This window comes from Oryx dammah, unplaced genomic scaffold (assembly GCF_014754425.2).
Source record: "Oryx dammah isolate SB20612 unplaced genomic scaffold, SCBI_Odam_1.1 HiC_scaffold_22, whole genome shotgun sequence".
Taxonomy (NCBI): Eukaryota; Metazoa; Chordata; class Mammalia; order Artiodactyla; family Bovidae; genus Oryx; species Oryx dammah.
Genome location: NW_024070206.1, coordinates 58,911,185 through 58,918,076, shown reverse-complemented (window position 1 = coordinate 58,918,076; position 6,892 = coordinate 58,911,185).

Here is a 6,892-nt window from a genome sequence, read left to right as displayed (position 1 = left end):
GTGCTAACCTTTGCTTTTGATAATCAGCCTGAGAAGTCTTTCCGCTCCTCCCAGTGGCCCCCAGGCTTCAGGGAGGGGCCCGGAGTGGGCTCGCAGGCCAGTTCCCACACTGGAGCCAGTTGATATGGGCTCTGTGTCCCGACGACACCAGCCTGGGAGTCAGATGAGTCTGGACAGGCAGCAAACAGTGGGCTCTGTCCCCGTCTCCTCCCAAGGCCCCGGACTTCTTCCGGAGGTCTGGAGGGTGGGTGAGGTGGGCTGGCTTTGCTCCAGGGTCTCTGCTCCTGACCACACAGTGGTTTTGGTATCAGGCTGAGGCAGGTTCATCCACGTCTTAGCAGGTATTCGCGCTTCATCGTTTTTATCGTGGGACAATGCTGAGTGGATGCACCATTCATTTGTAGACGAACCCTTATACTATTTCACTTCAGCTGTTTTGCATTGTTGCTGTGAACATATGCCAAAATGAATCTGTTGTCCCTGTTTTCAATTCTTTTAGAAAACACAGGAGTTTCAACAGGTATTTTTAAAGAGTTTTGATTAGTTGTCAACATTAAAAAGATTATCTGTAATTTTATTTCTATATTTTCTTAAAATATCTCCTGATTCCAGCCAGAATCCGGAGGGAATGTGTTCATTTCATCTTTCCTGCCGCCATCTCAGGTGGGCCTGGTGAGGAAGTTTCTCCTGTGACTTAAACAAAGGTATTTTAACTCAACACTTAGGCCTGGGAGGCAGAGCTCCCTGAGACAGGCCACTGTGTTTGCCCTAAGCTATAGACAACAGTCCTTTAGTGATGAACTGTAGCAGAAGCTGCTGCTGCTAAGTCGCTTCAGTCGTGTCTGACTCTGTGCAACCCCATAGGCAGCAGCCCATCAGGCTCCCCCATCCCTGGGATTCTCCAGGCAAGAACACTGGAGTGGGTCGCCATTTCCTTCTCCAGTGCATGAAAGAGAAAAGTGAAAGGAAAGTTGCTCAGTCGTGTCCGACTCTTAGCGACCCCGTGGACTGCAGCCTACCAGGCTCCTCCGCCCATGGGATTTTCCAGGCAAGAGTACTGGAATGGGGTGCCTTAAGTTAAGACAAAAGCAATGGATCCAGTGTGGAGGCAGAGTTGGTCTTCCCTTTTACACATGAATGTTTCTAGCTTTATTTGTGATAACCCCAAAATGGGAACATCCCAAGTGTTTGTTAATGGCTGAATAGTTACACGAACTGTGGTCTACCCACACTGTGGGACACTGTTCAGGAATAAAATGGAATTTTGTGGATACAATGATCTGGATGAATCTCCAGGGAATTATGCTGAGTCAAAAGAGCCAGTTCCCAAAGTTACATACTGTTTGATTTCATTTACAGGAATTCTTTTTTTTTTTTTAAACTGAAAAATAGTTGATTTACAATGTTGTGTTAATTTCTACTCTATAACAAAGTGATTGACTTATATATATTCTTATATATATATATTTAATATTGTCAACTGAAAAACATGCACAATGTGCGAGTTGAGAGTTAATTTTTATTTGGGGCAAAGTGAGGACTTCAGCCCGGGAGATAGCACCTCAGATAGCTCTGAGAGACGGCTCCAAAGAGGCAGGGGGAAGGTCAATATATGTGATTTTGCTGAAGGTGGAGTGCATGCAGTCAAGCACATATTTTTGCAGAAGATTTCAGCAAAAAAGTCACTTTGGCAGATTTTAGTGCTTTTCTAGATATGAGAAGATGCAAGAATTGGGCTCATAGAATCATCTTCTAAAAATATCTAACTATCTGAAGACCTGTTTTGCAGTTTTTCCCAGAACACAGAACGCTTCATTCCCGATCTCCATCCTGAACTCTTTTCAGGGGGCTTTTGAAGGTCAGCAGCTGCAATGGCTCCTAATTCAATCCTTGTGGAGGTAGATGGCAAGTGCCAATTTGGAGGTGACAATATCTTTTTCCATTACGGTTTTTCATAGGATGCTGAACCCGGTTCCTGTGCTATACAGAAGGACCTTGTTGTTAATCCATTCTGTGTGTAATAGTTTGTATAAATTCTTGATGTGATAAAATCATAGGAACAGAAAACAGATCAGGGTTTGCCAGGAGTAAAGGAGGGTGGGGAGCTGGAGACAAGCAGTTGTGGCTGAAAGGGTAGCAGCGTCAGGGGAGGTGGGGGACACGTCCTGGGTCTTGACTGAAGCCAGGGCAGGGTCCTGGTTGTGCTTATTGTACCATCCGTTGGTAAGGTGTCACCACTGGAGAAACTGAGTAAAGGGCACAGGGCATCTCTCTATGATTTCTTACAACTGCGTGAAAATTAACATTGTCTCACAATAGCAATTTTAACTAAATGCAGTCACCATATTGGTATACGAATGTGTGTGATTAGCCATAGAAGGCCCGAGGCTCCTTCTGCTTCTGACACACGCCGCTTTAGCACAGGGCGCGTGGTCTCTGTTCTGCTCTGAGTTCATTGCCCGCCTGGGACTGTCCTTTCTTACTGCTGATGGGCATTCTTCGTCCCCGGTCATCATGGCAGGCCCTCAAATGAACACTTCTATCACCAGGAAGCACGTGGCAGTGGGTGTGAAGAGCCCCCTGTGCTGCCCTGAACTGTCGAGACCATCGTTGACATTGTATTTCCTCTACAGAACCTGATCTGGCCCTCGGGATGGAAGGACCAGGTAAGGCTGCACAGCGGCCAGGGAGCAGTCCTACAGCTCATCGCTTACCAAGGGTCACCTGTGGGTTTGGTGAGGTCACGGATGAATGTGGCAGGGGAAATTCTCAGCTGTTTCCACAGATGGGCCCCAGTGGGCTCGGCCCGTCTCCACCACAATGTGTGGGGGACCAGGGAGACGAAATTCTTCAAGGTGCTGACCATGATTTTTGCACAAGATCAAGAACCTTCCAGAGACTTTGCTTAGTCACTGTTCCAGTGAGCTGATTACAGGAAATTAAAGGCAATTGGCCTTCTGCATACAACATATGGATTCAGCACAATTTAGCTGGTGATGGTTTTGGAAATATAGTATTAACCATAAATTTAAAAAACACTGTTTCTAAATCAATTTTTTTGTTGTTTATGGAACAATGTGGATTTGCTATGCCCCTTGACCATCCATTGATTTATGTCACAAACATTTATTCAATACTTATGCTCTTCTCACCCGCTGTTACCAGGCAGTAGTTTATGCATCTGCACTTTTATGGAAGACTTTAATTTTTGGCCAACAGTCATTCCAATATATTGAAATAAGAAAAAAAAATCTCAAAAATGTCCTTTTTCTTCTATTCTATACTTTCATGATATTTGGCACTAATGGAAATGAACTTTAGGTTCTGCAGGAATGCACCTTTTAAGAAAAAAGGGAAAAGATTCCTTTGCTCAGAGCTGGGTTCCCTACACAGAGGGTTTCCTGCTACTACTGCTAAGTTACTTCAGTCGTGTCCGACTCTGTGCGACCCCATAGACGGCAGCCTACCAGGCTCCCCTGTCCCTGGGATTCTCCAGGCAAGAACACTGGAGTGGGTTGCCATTTCCTTCTCCAATGCATGAAAGTGAAAAATGAAAGTGAAGTTGCTTAGTCGTGTCTGACTCTTTGCAACACCATGGACTACAGCCTTCCAGGCTCTTTCACCCATGGGATTTTCCATGCAAGATTACTGGAGTGGGGCGCCATTGCCTTCTCCGACACAGAGGGTTTAGGTATCTTCAAGTTTTATTTCAGTCATAAAGGAAATCAACCCTGAATATTCATCAAAAGGACTGATGGTGAAGCTGAAGCTCCAATACTGTGGCCACCTGTTTCGAAGAACTGACTCATTGGAAAAGACCCGACCCTGATGCTGGGAAAGATTGAGGGTGGGAGAAGGGCATGACAGAGGATGAGATGGTTGGATGGCATCATTGACTCAATGGACCTGAGTCTGAGCATGCTCCAGGAGATGGTGAAGGACACGGACGCCTGATGTGCTGCAGTCCTTGGGGTCTCAAAGAGTCGGACAAGACTTATGACTAAACAACAATAAACTTCCCTGTGGTGAGTCCATGTTTGCTGAGCCAATAGTTCCATTTTCAGATAAGGTGTCTTGTACATGGCAAATCTCAGAAAAGTCTCGTTTACTTTCCCGGTTATTTTCATCACATTTGTTATGCTTTTCTGCTGATGTGGGATCAGTTAAACTGTTCTCAGATCTAGCTTAGACTGAGATGTTTGTGCTAAGAAGAGAGTGCTCAGTATGAAGTGTTTTGTCCCCCATTCCACCCTCTTTCTTTTTTATGTAAATTCATATTCTGTGCAACAATTTTCTTAGATTTTAATGTTTCATTAGTTGAATCCACTCTCTCAAAATTTTCGTCTGTGAATTTTGCTCCTTCTTGGACCAAAACTTACAGAAGTTCAAGTGCCACCTTCTCTCCCCCTCCATGGAACTTGTCATGTAGAAAGGATGCTAATGAGACATGACTGAGGAAGAATGCACAGGTGTATTGTACGGGCTCAGATTGGCAACTCTCTGATACACACAACACAGGCACACACACACACACAGACACACACACGCGCACAGAGCCAGGCTTGATGAGAGACTTCCATTTGGTTGAACTTGGCAATGCTTTTGAAATGTTGACAACTGTCAAATTAAGATCACCCAAGCCATTTCACAGGCTCGGATTTGGATGCAGGTCTCAGAACAGAAGGAGAGAGCTACTGGCTCTGGCCCAAGTGACTTCACCATTTATCATCAGGTTAGCTGTGCCTTAAGGAAATGGAGCCACACCAGGTTGGGGGCATCAGCCTCCACCTCCAGCAGTCATTGCTTTTTGCGTTTACCTTGATTCGAAGGAAGGGAATAGATGAGTCTTTTGTTTTAAAATGTGCAGAGGAGGAGGCTGGTCAGGTTCCTTTAGCGTCTGTTTTTCACCCCCGTCCCTTCCTCACCAACCTGGGAGCAGCAGCGTGTCTTCAGTGGGCGCTGGAGGGGGCCTGGGGCTGGGGCGGGTTCGCTCTCCAGGTCTCTCAATGAGCATTTCTGTATTCAGTCATGTGATAGACTCTGTTGCTATGCATCCTGGTGATGCCCACCTTTCACTGTCCGTCCCAGTTAAAGGCTTCACGTGTCTCTTGTCTTCCTCTCAATTTTAAGCCTGGTAAGTGCGATGGCTGGGTCCTTTGTATCTTGGTTGATATTTTCGCCTCCAGTACAGTATCTGCCCAGAGCAGGGGCTGAATGAGCGATACCAACACGTTGAGAAGAATAGACGAATTGGGTGCATGAGGACAAAACATGATTTTTCTCGAGTGGTCATCTTGGTTGGAACTGACAGCAGAACAGAGAAATTCAAATTGTTTACTAAAAATAGTTTCTTTGTAAGATTTGATTAGTTATCTATCAGCAGATTACCCAGCTGACATTTGAACTGAATCCTTTTAGCTAGAAAAATGAGTATTCTATTTCCAGGAGGGATTCTGGCTGGCACAGTCATCCCAGACTTCAAATCCAAGGCCTGGGACGTTCTCTGCACACACAGTAGTTGCCGGAGAGAGTGCCGTCTGGGATGGAGCCAGGCAAGTGTTTGTCAAAGCCCTTCACCCAAGCATGTGGTTTGAGCTTATCAGCAAATTCATATTCAGGGAGCTGAAGAAATTAAACCACCAGCTTTCAGTGCTGTGCTGTGCTGAGCTGTGTCCAACTCTTTGAGACTCTCTGAGCTGTAGCCTGCCAGCCTCCTCTGTCCATGGGATTGTTCAGGCAAGAATGCTGGAGAGGGTTGCCATTTCCTCCTCTAGGAGATCTTCCCGACCCAGGAATCGAACACACATCCCTTGTCTCCTGTGTTGCAGGAAGATTCTTTACCAGCTGAGCCATCGGAAAAGCCCCAATTTCAGGATCTGTTGTAAACATGCAAACCCACTCAGGTCAAATCTGTAAAACTGGCCTGACAACCTTCCTCATGCTCGTCCAAAATGCCCAGGTCTGTGAGTTCCTGGAAGAAAAGCAGCAAAACCGTTTTGGATTGCATGTCTGTCAAGACCACAGGATGGCAGCTGTGGAAACTGAATGGTAAATTAAACAATAGTTACGACAATGCCCAGAATGGCGAAATCAGGGCACTCAAGATGACGTGCTGAAATACTTCTCTTTGGAAATAATGAACTCCAATGCAGTGTGCTTAGTGGATCAGATGTGGAAGACGGTACGTACCAGAAGTGAAGTGAATTTATTTGTATTCACTATCTTGGTGGGTTTGGAACACGAAATGTGGTTTCTTTCAAAGAAACACATTGCATGATTTGCTTTAATTAAATAATGCTCTGTTTTTCTGACCATCAATAGCTCAAAAACTATCCAGAGCCAGACTCACTGCCTTACAAAAAATCTGAAAATCATTGACATAAAATGTGAGTAATGAATTTAACCAAAATGTACAACTATTGACTGGACAGCAAACAAATCATTCCCCCAGTTCTAGGGCTTTTAGGGAGCAGATCTGGCAGATCCAGGGATGACGAAACTCAGCCAGCTGAAGAGGGAAAGTTTGGGTGGGTGCAGGAGGGGGGTCCTGGCAGCTGTTACCAAGCGCAGCTGTCCCCCTTGCTCCTGTCTGAGTGATGACACGGAGGCGGCGAGGGGAGGGCTGTGGCCGGCTCTGGCCACATGGTGTCGCTACACTGCTCTGTGTCCACCGGCGTCAAGCACGTGTGTCCTGCTCACAGGCTCTTCAGTGCCTTTAATTCCTGTGTACACAGGTCCGCTGCATCGCTACTGGAGGTGAGGCGCAGGGTGCAGGCGGAGGCGGGGGCCTCTCCTCCTGTCTGCATCCATGTAGATCACAGCATCATTCAGGGACTCCCAATACCCTGGAAACACGGCGGGTGCTGTACGGATGGAGTGTGAACAAGAGTCA